The following is a 14,556-nucleotide window of genomic DNA, read 5'->3' on the forward strand; positions in this document are numbered from 1 at the left end:
GTCAACACATTGTCTGTCGTAGGTGTTGTCTTCCAGAATTAATTCTACGCTGCATGCAGGTAAGTGTGTTATGGTACTGGTAGCCACTCAAATTTTCTGTCATTTGCATTTGAATGGCTAAATGTGCCTATTGTTTGAAATCAGTAGATCCTGAACTCCACTTGTAACTATGTTTGCAGGTGTCTGTTTCATTAGTGGAGTTGTTTGAGGTTCCTGACAGGCTTGTCGAGTTGATTGAGCTTGTTGCTTGCCCAGAATCAGGATATCTTCATTTATTTAGTCAACAGTAACTGCAGGTACACTAATTACCCTAAAAAATAACTCCTTAAATTATAAAGCTTATCTTTGTATGTTAGTACTTGCTGATTTTAATTTATTGGTTATGACATTCATCTTGGTAAGAAGATAATGGAGATCATTCCTACATTTCTACATCCATCATAAATTTATTGGCTTCTCAGCTTATTAGTGATAGGTTTCTTTGGTGGAACCAGTTCTAAGGTCGCTGCATTATCGTGTGAGCATCTTTTGAGTGGTTTCAAGTCCCATTTTAATTCATAGATAACTAAATAACAATAAATTTATTTCCCTTAGATTGAGCCTTCAAGGAAATTACAAGAGTTTGTGATAGCATAAGCTGGAGGAGTCAGAAGGTGTAAAATTTAGTCTTTTATATAACCTTCTTCTAAGTGAATTTCTTATAGGTTAAGTTTGTGTACTTAATATAATTAACCTTGTGCAGCTTCAAGATCTTGTTAACATGTTGACGGAGCTTTGGAATCTAATGGATACACCAGTTGAAGTACAACAATAGTTTCAACATGTCACATGTAGTATTTCTGCTTTAGAACATGCATGAGATAATTGACTAACCCCGAACATGTTGTCAGCAAATTTTATTGAATATGTGAGTTGCGTGCCTCCTGTCTATTTCTTTTTCCTTGAAATTCCTTACAAATAAATTGGTGGTTTACTAATAGTTGATCTCATCTAAAAATCTATGTACTTGTGCATGTCGTGTACTCTTGGCAGAAGTTTCCAGGATAGAAGAGCAAATAAAGTAAGATGAAAGAGCGTGCCTCAAAGAATAGGGTAGATCTAGATGAAATTTGTCAGAAGATACATGATACATGATTCCTGCAACAGATTATGGAAGAGAACTTCTTATTGAAGCAATTTAAATAGGTAACTTGCTATCGGCATTTAATTACTAGTTTCCATTGTGTGCTTATTTGTTTTCCAACAATGCTTAATTCTCTTTATTGAGGAGCTTTGGACCCTACTTTTTCCCCGGAACAAATGGAACAAAAATTTTCTAAGGTCAAAGAAGAAGTTGTTAGCCACATTCTATCGTTGGTTGGCTGGTATAACAGACAATTTTCGTAAAAAGATTTGATTGTTTTTAACGCTATGTAGGGATTTGGAGGCTTTGGCTACAAAATGTGAACTTAGGGAGGTAGAGAGAGGTTCCTGTATAGTGGTATACTGCTATAGGTATATATTCTCCAAAGTCTAAAAGGTTAATGGCTTTTTTTTCCTCTTTGGATTACAAGTTTGAGCATTTTGTCAAAATTTGAACTTTGTTTTTCTCCCTCTTGGAAGCAGATTAAGAAACCATAATTGTGGCTTTCGACGATTAGACGTGTAACGAGCATAGTCAAGAAGAAAAAAGGTACTTCACCATCCTCTCTTTTTTATCTTAGCTCTGCATATTCACTTATTATTTATATTCCTTGCAGAAATTATAACTTAAGAATTTTGATAATACTGGCAAATGATGTCTTGTCTTCCAAGTGTATGGGTGTCTGGATACTTTTGGTAAGTTCGTTACTCCATAATTAGCTATGAACGTTGGTTGTGGTTTTTGTTTGCTTAAATTATTAGGTGGAAAGTATTTTTCAGAAATTGTATTCTCTGTGTTTTTTGGTAGATGGTTCCCTAGTGTTAGTAGTTTTGATCTAATATTTTATTTAGATTCACTTGTTGATGTATTGATCGATGCATATGCTTTAATGTGTTGCAGGGTCAAAAGATTATGTAGACATCCATGTATGAATACAGAGAAACGGTAGAAAAAGGCTGACAACTAACATTGCAATATTTCAAGGACGGAAGAAATATATTTAAGCTCTTTAAAGATTTCAATTAGTGATTCGGAATTTGTTCCACTACAACTAGTCACGAATGAATTCTAAGTTGCAATTATAATTGTTGTAATAGAAACTCATTACTATGAGATATTGTATATATGCTAATATATTTATATGCAATATAAAAATTTCGGTATAATTTTGTTGTACTTCTTAATTTTTTTGGTAATATATATTAGTATACTAGAAATCATTGTCAGTGAATGAAATATTTTATTTTAGTATTTTTGATATTTTTTTAAAAAGAATATGGACAAGATAAAGCGTCCCCAAATTAGAAAACGTGGACAGGATAAAGCGTTGACAAAATGTTAGACTACAAAAAGCGTCGCCAAAGTTAAGAAAGTGCGCCAACTGTTGCTAAAACTTGTTGGTGACTCTTTTGCTCTAGCTTCCTTCCCTTTGGACGCCACCATACTTAAGTGTATGATCACAGTAGGGCTCAAGTGTGGGATGCTCGAAATATTCCCTACAAACATTCAATTTGTTTTCCAGCCAGCACAGACACCTGATTTGAATGTGCTTGATTTAGGGTTATTTTTGGTCTATTCAATCTCTGCAATACCATTCTTTTCCTAGCAATCTAGATTAGCTAGTTGAAAAAGTGATAGACTCTTATGACACATTCAATCCTCAAGTTAACAAGTACATTTGGATGACTTTGCAAAAATGCATGATAAAAATCCTCGAGGCAGAAAGTGGGAACAAGTACAAAATACCCCATATGAACAAAAAGAAACTCGAAAAATCTTGGAATTCTACCACATTAAGTACAAGTAGAGAAGTAAGTAGTGTTGGAGGCTGTGGAGTACCTAAACACTATGTGTAGGCCAGCAAATCAAGGAACATAACAAGCAGCAGAGAGTATGGAAGTAGATGCAGACTAGGGGACTCATCACAACAATGAAGAACAACAAGGACTGCCACACATAACCACTTAGCTATGTTAATCCTTTTATTTATTGTTTGAGTAACTTATTTAGAGGTTAGGTGTATTTTGCTGATTACAATGATGCAAACATGTAAGGCAGTCTTATATGTAAGGTCTTTTGATCAAGGTATGGTCCTTTTGTACCCACATTTTGAATGGAATAGAAATGAAAAAGAAGCAATTTGTGTGTGGCACTCAATCCATCAGAAGCTTTGTATGTCGTTGTTGAATACAACACTAAGTCACAAGGTTACCTCAACAACAACAACAACATGAAATAAATTGTTGGAGCAAAACACTAGTGCTTAGTGAAATTCAATGGAGTCCCTTTATCATTTGGATTTGACAAACTAAACAACACAGTTAAATGGGGGACTCAATACAAATCAGGCTAAAATAGATAACCAATGGGGACTCCCTCAAGAAATGTTTAAAACTACACCAAGGGCCTGACATGTGTTCTCTACACAAATGATCATGATGAACACTCTAAGATATAACCATGCCAACATTACAAAACAATGAACACAGAAGCCTCATCATTCATCAATCAAATCCCCATAGGCACCATATGTCATTTTGGCTACACCAAACCAATCACAGGAGCCAAAGAAAACAGAACATGCAGCATGAGCAACAACAACCCAACATAATCCATCAACACAAACCAATAATAATAATCCAACTAGCAAACATAATTTGTCAAAACAAGGCTACAAGAATTCCAACCACCCAATAATCAACAACAAAAACCAGTATAGGATGGCAACACCAACAAGCCATCCACCCATCATATCCAACAACCCAACATATCAGACCACAACACCAACAAGCCATCATATTCCAACAACCCAACATATCAGACCACAACACCAATACATACATGAAGTCAATAGATCAAACAATCAAAGTCAACACAACTAAAAAGCCAATAGGTACAATAACCGAACACAATAAGTTATAAGCAACAAAGACAACAACCCACCAGATCAAACCATCATACAAACTTACAAAGTAATGGAAAGGGACTCAGTTAAAGAATTAAATAAGTTAGGGTTAGGAATCGTTACGTAAGCAGTCACTTGGATTGTTGAACCCTTAGGTTCATTCGCCTCGCATAGTGGATCATAGGAGGGCCTTGCACTTCACGATCTTCCTTTGGAGGGACACCAAAAGCAGCCTTCTTTGAAGGAGGTGATGAACCCTCCTCCATTTCAGGCTCATCATTAGAGGACAACATGATTACCTCATGATCTAGAAGGCCCCACATCCGCCTTAAAGCCACCAACACCGCCTTCCTGGTAGCCTGGATCTTAGGGGGTGGCCTTGCCCTCTTAGATATGGGCTTTTTGGTGGGCACCGAACTTCCCTCACCAGATTCAAGGACTAGATCTACAGGTTCAGCACTAAAATCAAGCGTTTTCTTGCCACGGGACTCCCCTTGACTTTCAACCGAGCAGGTTCTGCCGAGCAGCCAAAGAAGCCCACGAAGCATCATCGCTGCGCATATAACTCGTATCCTTCGACCTCGCTTACGGTTTTATGCCATGTCATCATCTATCGCCGAATAGTAAATTAACTTGTTTAATTTACATTTTCTTTTCTTTAATTTATTTTTAAATTAGAATCTAGGATAATATAAATATTTCAAGAGATTATTAATTTTCCCTTAGGTCGTTTTTACGTTTGTTTTCTTAGCCCTAGTTTTCTCATGAGCAACTCCATGGATTCTCCATGGATTGTTCTTGAGTTTGTTACTTTAATTCATTAAGGTAATTTTATTCCTCTTTTTTATTATGTTTTATTTCCTAGATCTAGTTTTAATTATTTATTTCATGTTTGAGTAGTTTTATTTCTAGGGTTTGGGAATCCATGTTTATATAATGAATCTTGATTGATATTATTGATATTTTGATTACTGATTTCTCTAATTGATAGTATTATATTTTTAATCTTGCAACGTGATCAATTGTTTGATTAATTATTGTTAACAAGAATTTAAATCGAAAGATCTTACTTTTAGAGGCTTACCTACAATTAGCAATTCTGATTATATTAGCGATCGAACTACATATGTTGAATTGAGAGCGTTAAGACCCGACCGTAGGCTTAGCAATTGTTTTAGATAATTGATTGATTGAATTGTTATTGATATTTGATATATTTAGAACTATGAACATGGTGAACCATAACCCTAGGTCTTTTTATTAATTGTTTTTATTCCTATTTTAGTTTAGACTATCTTTCTATCCTGAATTTTGTGACATAGTTTAGTTCCTCCAATTCCTTAAAGGTTAAATTGAATAGCTATCTCTCTGTGGATTCAACCTTACTTACCCTACTACATTGTTAGTTGGTTTTGAAAGGAATAGTGTCCTTCAAACAAGTGTATTATTCCGATAAGGGGTTCGGAATTATTAGAAAGCTAATTTTTCAGTAAGGTCAAGTGATCCGAATGCCTGGGTGGAGGCCGCTTCCGATCAGTAATATTAATGCATAATTAATATTACGGCTTAATCTTGACTGAACCCTTCGGGTCACACCCAAGCAACTAACGAGCCAAAGCGACGAATTAATTAGGAATTAATAAATAAGTCGACCGAGTAATTAATATTTAGACGTCGGAAATTCGAGCTTGGAGCGTCGAAACCGAGCGTCGGAAGTCGAGTCGAAAATAGTAAAAGACGAGACGTGAAAATAATAATAAATCAACAAAGACCAAAATACCCCTAGCATCGGAATGCCCCAAGCAATCCGAGTGCTAGGGGCATAATGCACAAGCATGGTGGCTAGCATGTGCACCAAGCCGAGCCAAGGCTGGCTGGTGCGTGCTAGCGCACCATTGCTAACAGCCAAGGCGTCCAAGGGCAGCAAACTGCAGCAACCCGCACTCGGAGTGCGCGGCATAATACAAGCGTGCAGCAACAACCCACACTCGGAGTACGTGGCTTGCTAGCTGCAAGCAGCAGCCCGCATCTCCAAGTATGGGTAGTTGGGCTGTGGCGCGGGCTATTGCGTGGCCTGCTGAGCCGTAGCACATGGCAGCCCACCTTGGGTGCCTTGGTGCCCAAGTGTGGGTGCCACGTGGCGCAAAATAAATGGGATGGGGCATTGAGGTGGCTGGTTATGGGAGTGAGAGTGGGAGGCAAGTTTGGTCCCCCTCTCCTCCAAATGGTCCTCACCTACTCCTCTTTGTGAGCTTGCCACTTGTTGATTTATTACTAGTTTGATTATTAATTTTATTTTAGCTTTAAAATAAAATGGGAAAATCAAATTCTCCCACATTGATGGGAGAGCTTTTCACACTCATGATTTTCCCTATAAATACCCAAGTTAGGGTATTGGAAAAATCACTTGAGTAAGAGTTGGAAAAGGCATCACTAGTAGTGAAAACCTTTGAACTCAAGAGTTGAAAAAGGCATCACCATGGTGAAAACCTTTGAACTCAATTACTCGGGTTTTCGGTCGGGCCTTGCTAACTCCAAGGCATTGGACCTAGTCGGTGTTCGAGTTGTGGGTGGACTTCCGTTGGAGGTCATTGTATTTTTGAGGCTAGCTTTCGAAGTAAGAGCCCCTCGAGGTCGGGCGAAGCACGCGTCAAAGGTATAATTATTATCTTAATCTTGTCATTAAGTTAATTACGTTTATAGTTTTATTTATTGCGAGTGCGGTCTTGGTTTTGGGTTTGTTTCTGCGGTGAGTCGAACTCACCAAACCCCAACAGGTTTTGTTAGGAATTTATTTTTTACAGGTGTACGACAACCTATCAAATTTTGGTGCTGTTGCCGGGGAGACAGCTTAATCGATTTGACTTTTATTTTTTGGTTTAACTAAACTTGTATATAAATTTTTATTTTTATTTTTTAATTTTGTATATACTTCCTTTTTATTTTACCCTTATTGTGTTATCATGGAGTGGTATGATTATAATTCGTATGGGATGAATGATATTAATTATCAGGGGCAATATGATTTTAATTCTGGGTATCGTAATGCTAATGTTTCTATGTTTGATGCATCACATGATTATCAAAATTCACAAAATATGTGCATGAATTTCTATGAAATTTCTTTACCCTAGTGAGTCTTATATGCCTGATTTTAATTCCTCTTACCAACCCCAAGTGGATAATTATACTCAATCCAATTCATCGAAGTGTAAGAACTTTTCAATATGATGAATGAGTTTATTGTTAATCAGCATGGAGAACTTAATGAATTAATTGATGCATGATTGTCAACAGGGGCGAATTATATAAGGGGCGTACATGGGCTTGGCCCCTGATACATTTGGAAAAAAAATGTGTAATGGAGACTGTTGGGTTTCGGAAAGTCCGACTTTCCGCGGAACAAAACACGACCCCAAGACCCGCTCACAATTCATATAACTAAATGACATAAATAACAAGAAAGAGATAAAAGGTGATCTTACCCTTGTCGCGTGCTTCGCTCACACCACGGAGCTCTTACTTGAAAAGTCGAGACTTGCAAGTGCAAAGACCTCCTACGGTATCTACCCGCAACTCGACCTGGTCGGTCTCTTACTCGGAGTTTAGCCGAGTCGGACCAAAACACTACTCGATTATTATATGAACTTAAAGGTTTTCTCTCAAGTGGAGATGCCTTTTTAAGTTCTTACTCAAGTGATTTTCTCCAATTCCCAATGTGGGTATTTATAGAGAATGTCATATGAGAATTCCACTCTCTCATCAATGTGGGAGAGTTGGTAAAATCAATTTTCTCATTTTATTTTTAAATAAAAAAGAAAAAGAAATCCCAAACAAATAATTAATCAACAAGTGGAAATCATGGAAAGAGAGGGGAGGGGACCATTTCCTTCCTCCCTAAGCTTCCCCTTAGCCGCCCTTTCTTTATCCACACAGACCAATCCCCACGCGCCACGTGTTGCCAGCCTTGTGCCCCAAACCTTGCCTCGGTTGGGCTTGTTATGCACGCTACGTGTGTGTGGGCTGGTTGTGTGCTCGGCCCAGCAAGCCACGCACATACGTGGGCTGCTGACCGAGGCATACTGCTAGCCATGCTAGCTTGGCACGAGCAGCAGCATGCTGGCATTGCACCAGACCGCACATGCGCGCAGCAAGCCACGCACGCAATGCGGGCTGTTGCTACTGCTTGTGCGTGGCTAGTGCTGCTAGCATTGCTATCGTTGCGCCAGCAGCTTGCTAGCCATGCGCACCTAGCACACTAGCCTTGGTGTGGTGCGCATGCTAGCACCATTTCCCTTAGCACTCGGTTTGCTTGGGGCATTCCGATGTTAGGGTATTTTGGTAATTGTTGATTAATTTGATTTTACCGTCTCTTCTTTTATTAATTCAACTCGACTTGCGACGCTCCTAGATCGATTTCCGATGTCTAAATATATAATACTCGAGCGACTCATTAATTCCTTCTGGATTAATTCGTCGTATCGGATCGTTAGTTAACATGGTGTGACCCGAAGGGTTCAGTCAAGATTAAGTTGTAGTATTAATTATGGATTAATATAACTAATCGAAAGCGGCCTCCAACTAGGCATTCCGATCACTTTACCTCACTGAATAATTAGCTTTCTAGTAATTTCGAACCCTCTATCATAATAATACACTTGTTCGAAGGACACCATTCCTATCAAAGACAATAAAAGCTCTTGAAGTGTGAGCTCTCAGTCCAATAAGGTTAAAAAACGTGTAGAAAGCCCAACAAATTGCATAATGAGCAGTATGACTAAATTCCTTTAAATTTTATTGTAGGAAACCAAATCCATTTTCCAATTAAAAAGTCTGACACATACTCTTCCCTCTTTCCTACTATTCTCACCAATCACAATCATCTATAGTACTCCGTATATTTTTTGTCCATTATCCCAAAATTGCATTCAACGCTTCAAGTATTTACCCATCATTTCATGAGCCCTTTCCCTAAATAATGCTAGCAAAACACCCAATTCCCAAATTACGATCAATCTTCTATTAATTCCTATTATACTGTCCACGTAAGCTAAAATAAATAAACCATTTTTTTTTGTTGGTTCAGCTATAAATTGCTACTTGAAGTAGCAGTTTATATTAGAAAACCGCCACTTGAAGTAGAGGTTTTAGAAACCACTAGTTGAAGTAGCGGTTTAAATCAAAACAAAGTAGTGGGTTTCAACATGAAAACCAGTCGCAACTCCCAAGCTTTATTCTTGTTGTTCCTATAAACTCACCATTATATACAATCTCCAAAATCAATGCTTATTATTTGTCAAATTTATTATGTAAATTGAAAATAACAACAAAATTAACAAGTTAATTAGGTAAAAACAAAATTAGGGTATAATATAAAACAACCCTTCATCTGACCCCTAATTTACAGCAGCACCAAGACGGGGTTGGGGGGCTAAAACGACGGCAATAGGGTGGCAAGAAGCCAGCGGCGGTAGGGGAGGAGCACCACCGTCAACAGAAAGGGTGGAGGTGTTCTTCGTTGTTGAGGCAGAAATCCTTGCTGCTTGAATAAATGGTACTATGGTAGTGGATGTTTATTAAACTCAAAACCGCTACTTCAAGTAGCGATTTTCCAACGTACACCGCTACTTGAAGTAGCGGTTTTCCACTTAAACCGTAAAATAATAAAATTCCCTTGAACCGGTGACGTGGACGGTAAAGTGGGAATATTTGAAAAACAGACTTTATTTATGGAATTGGGTGTTTTGCTAGCATTATTTAGGGAAAGAGATCTCATTTCACCAACTATTAACGAAACAAGCATAAGTATTTTTTTTTATTTACTCCCTCCATTTTTTTTATTTGCATCAGTTTGACTGGCACATTTGCCAAGACGCAACTTTGACCATTAATATCTTTAATTGTTGATTAGTAAAAATTATAACAAAATTATATTATAAAACTAGACATTATGACGAATCTAATAATATATTATATAATAACATTTATTTATTTTATAGAGGTGAAAAATTAAGTCAACCATTATGTGAATAGTGCAAAAATTAAAGTGATGCATTTAAAAAAAACGGAGGGAGTAATCAATTTCAATTTATTTATTTTTCGTTTTTTTTGTGTTATGATTTTATACTTTTGTTTTTTTTTTCATGAATTTGATTTTTAAATTTATTTTCGGTATGAGATTGGTATATTATTATAGTAATTAAAATTGATAATTATATGTGACACGACATTATCAAAATTTATTAATATCTCACATAAAAGTATAGAGTAATATCTATTCAAGTACTTTGTATAGAGTAATATCTATTCGTAGTAGTTGACAACGTGTTTTTTACTTTTTCAATACCTGTAAATCAAATCGTGATGCATAGATGGTAAATAAATGAAGACACTAATGACTAATGAACGTATAAACCTATGACAAATTCATTGAAGTGTTATTCATTGATTGAGACACAACATCTGACAAAGATAATCATTTAATTACGTTAAAAATTATCAGCCCCCAAAAGAAATCCTTTCAAGATCCGCCACTGATTGTCAACGTAATTCAAAATCTATTGAATTACTTATTGTGCAACAATATACTAACCAACAAGTAATACATGATGATAATGATATTGGTTTTGAGGATAGTATTTCAGTGGAGAAAAGCGTTAATTTGACTCATGATATTTTCTCCCCATCAAATGAAAGTATAATAGAGGAGAAAAATTTCCCATCTCTTTATGATTCTGATGGTGAATTATTTTGGAATGACGATATAAAGGTAGTAGTGAAGGAAGAACAACCAATTATCGTGAAGTCCTTGGTTGAGAAACCATTGGTTTTGGATCTTTTGATAGTCGAAGATCTTATTGTTAATCTTATTCATGAGGGTGAAGTTGAAGGTAAAAACATTTATGTTAAGCGTAACCCATCTTCCCTTTATATCCCGTTTTCTCAGAGGCTTGATCTAGTTCCTTTATTCACTATGTCAAATCCTCCGTACTTTCTCAAAATGTCTCCATTTCATGATACACTTGGCCATGTGGACCTTAATGATTATTCAAAAAGGTATACATCGCCTCAGGAGTAAGCAAAGGTAAGTTGTATATACTCTCCTTTTTCTTTTTATTTTAACTTTTCTTCTTTTGATAATTATTTTTCTTTTATTTTTCTTAACACCCTGTTTGTGAAAATTGACGGCTTGTTATCAAGACATATATGGTTACTAATGATATATTTGCAGTGGCATATGATAAGTTACTCAAGGCATTGAATTCTTCTGATTGATGATTTGAGTAAGGTCTTGCAGGACCTTAAAAACTAGCGCCAATTGGGAGGCAACCCGACTTTCTTTTCATTTTTTTATCTCTTTTTTTTTTGTCATTTAAATAACAACGCTAATGTGTGTTCAAGTGATGAACTTTGTTGCTAGGTACAAACATAGCTAAGTGCCTTGGCTACATGGACTACCCAATTACAACTACAATTGTGGTGGAGGTGTCTATACCTTTTGACGCTCCCTTCGCTTTTCCATCCCTTTGTGAGTTGTGCCTCTCCCTTATTTATGCTTTAATTTCCTCTTTGTTCAAATTGAGGACAATGTGATGTTTAGCTTGGGGGAGGATGATTGTCATCATCGCTTTGTGCATGTTAGTTGTGTTTTAGCTTATTTTTTATTGCTTTGTAGGTGTTGTATGGTTTGTACCATTCATTAGGTGTGGGAGTTTACATACAACGAAAAAGAATTTATTGCTTTTTTAGTTTCTTTAGTTGTTTTTTTTTTTCTAATGCATACTTGTGTCTATCTTTCATATTTTGACTTCGAACCGTGTGCGGATTTGATTTGACTCTCTTGAGCTTCTTTTGATCTTAGTTATAACTCTAAAATTCAGTCGGTCTTTGCTATACATTGCTAACTGCTTGACATAATGTGAATCAATTGAATGGTTTGCGGAAAGAATGGTTGTCCCATATCAAGTATAGCTAGCCAATTCTCTTGTTAGGTCACCTTACTTTGTGTTTGTGTGATTGATGCAATATGTTATTTGAATGACTTTGGCTTGAGATTTATTAGTAATTTGATAATGATTCATATTTGTCTCACATGATAAAGGCCATGTTCTTTAGGTAACCTTCAGATGATATTTAGATACATTTGTTCCCTTTGCTCACTCGTGTTGTTGCCTTGCCCATATTGATATATATATACATTACAAGCCTCTTTAGCCCCATTGGTTACTATCTCCAAGTCTAGCTAGCTTGGGGGAGCTATCTTATTAATGTGGTGTTGTTGTTTGTCATTGTCAAGCTTCATTTTATGCGAAACATGGTGGAATAAATATTGAAAAAAAAAAATTGTATTTATAGTTGAAAAGTGTTACTTGAAGAAGTGAAAAAGAAAGAAAGAAAAAAAAAAAAAAAAAGAGCTTGTTATATGTACTTCATTGAAAAAGCCTAAAAATTGAAAGAAAAAGGCAAGAAAAAAGGAAAGGAAAAATTGTTAAAAATGATACAAACTTTGATCAATCCGCCAAAAACAAGTCAAAATTTTAATAATTTTTTAATAATACAAACTTTGAGGGGTATCCGCTTTAAAAAAGTTAAAACCGATTAGTTACCTTATGAACAGGTTATATGGAACCAGTGACATTGTATTATTTTTTTAAAACTATCAAACAACTTTATAAGATAAATAAAAAAAATTAATTGGCTAAATGAGTTGTAGGTAAAATAACTTGTTTAAAGCGGATATCCCTCAAAGTTTGTATTATTTAGAAATAATTAAAAGATTGACTTGTTTTTAGCGGACCGCTCAAAGTTTGTATTATTTTTGACAATTTTTCCAAAAGGAAAAAGAAAAGAAAAAAGATTATTCATGACGATGTATAGTTGATTTCAATCTTGGTTCTTTATAATGTTTTTGAGAAAGTTGGTGGCGTCTGTTAGAGAATAATGAAGTTTAGATCATTATTTGGTCGCGTCTATGTATGTTTTTGCTCCCTAAGTTGGCTTTTTACTCAAATTTCCTAAATATTATCCTACCCCTTTACCTTAGCCCCATTACAAGCTTATAAAGTCCTTTTGATTGGCATGTGTGTTTTGTGATTGAGTGAACGCTATTTCTTGCTCAAATTACCCTTTGTTGCATCAAATAATTCATATACTACAAGGTGTGCGGTGATGACTAGCTTGATTGGGAAATCGTTTGTGGCTGAGTTTAGTTTCAATTGTGGATCATAATGTTTAGTGGTTCAATTTGTATCCGAGCTAGATTTTGGTCTTAATAACTTTGGTTTGATTATTTGCTCGAGAGTCGGATTGGTCTTATTCTGGTTCCCTGGAAGTCCTATTTGTCATTTTTCTCCGTCTTGAGTCTAATGTTGCTTGGGGACAAGCAACGGTTTAGCTTGGGATTTTTTGATGAATCACATTTATATATGATTTATAAGCATGTTTATGTTAAGTTTATAGTTCCTTCACCAAAAAAAAAAATGTTAAGTTTATAGTTGCTTTCTAGATCTTTTAGTCACTTTTTAGGTCGCAAATGCATAAGTTGCCCATTTTGTGCTATATTACATTTCGTTTGTGTTTTCTTAATGTTTCAGGTAGTTTTCTATAACTATTTGGATGCCTTCGGATAAGTCTTGGATGAATCGGACAATGAAAGGATGGAAAGTTGATGAATCGAGGTTGCTTAGTGAAAGATATGTGTTTGTGGAAGCTTGGGTTGTGATTTATTTGCATATGGAATGAAAATAGCTTCCACGAGAGTCGCTATGCACCTTTCGGAGATGAATTTGAGTTAGAAACGAAGAAAATCGATATTTTACAAAGTGGCAAAACTGACCTTTGTTCACTCTTTTGATCATAACTTGAGTTTTAGAAATCGGATTGAAGCAATTCAAGTGGCTTTGAAAACTAGACTTGAATATCTTTCCAATGATAGGTCACACACCCCAAGAAGCCTCCTGGAACAGAAGTTATAGGCGTTTTAATCTAAGCCATGCAGTCAGCGACGAAGTGCAGCACCCGCGGCCAGCCTTGCAGGTCTGTCCCGCGCCCACACGAAGTGCCCAGCACCTACTTCCAGCCTGCAGGCTGTGCCTGCGCCCGCAGGTTCTGGCGAGCAGCCAAAAAAGCCCACGAAGCATCATCGCTGTGCATATAACTCGTATCCTTCGACCTCGCTTACAGTTCTATGCCATGTCATCATCTATCGCCCAATAGTAATGCAACTTGTGTAATTTATATTTTCTTTTCTTTAATTTATTTTTAATTTAGAATCAAGGATAATATAAATATTTCAAGGGATTATTATTTTTCCCTTAGGCAATTTTTACGTTTGTTTTCTTAGCCCTAGTTTTCTCATGAGCAACTCCATGGATTCTCCATGGATTGTTCTTAAGTTTTTTACTTCAGTTCATTAAGGTAATTTTATTCCTCTTTTTTTTTATTATGTTTTATTTCTTAGATCTAGTTTTAATTATTTATTTCATGCTTGAGTAATTTTAATTCTAGGGTTTGGGAATCCATGTTTATA

Source organism: Chenopodium album, chromosome 16, assembly GCF_948465745.1.
Source record: "Chenopodium album chromosome 16, dcCheAlbu1.1, whole genome shotgun sequence".
Classification (NCBI taxonomy): Eukaryota; Viridiplantae; Streptophyta; class Magnoliopsida; order Caryophyllales; family Amaranthaceae; genus Chenopodium; species Chenopodium album.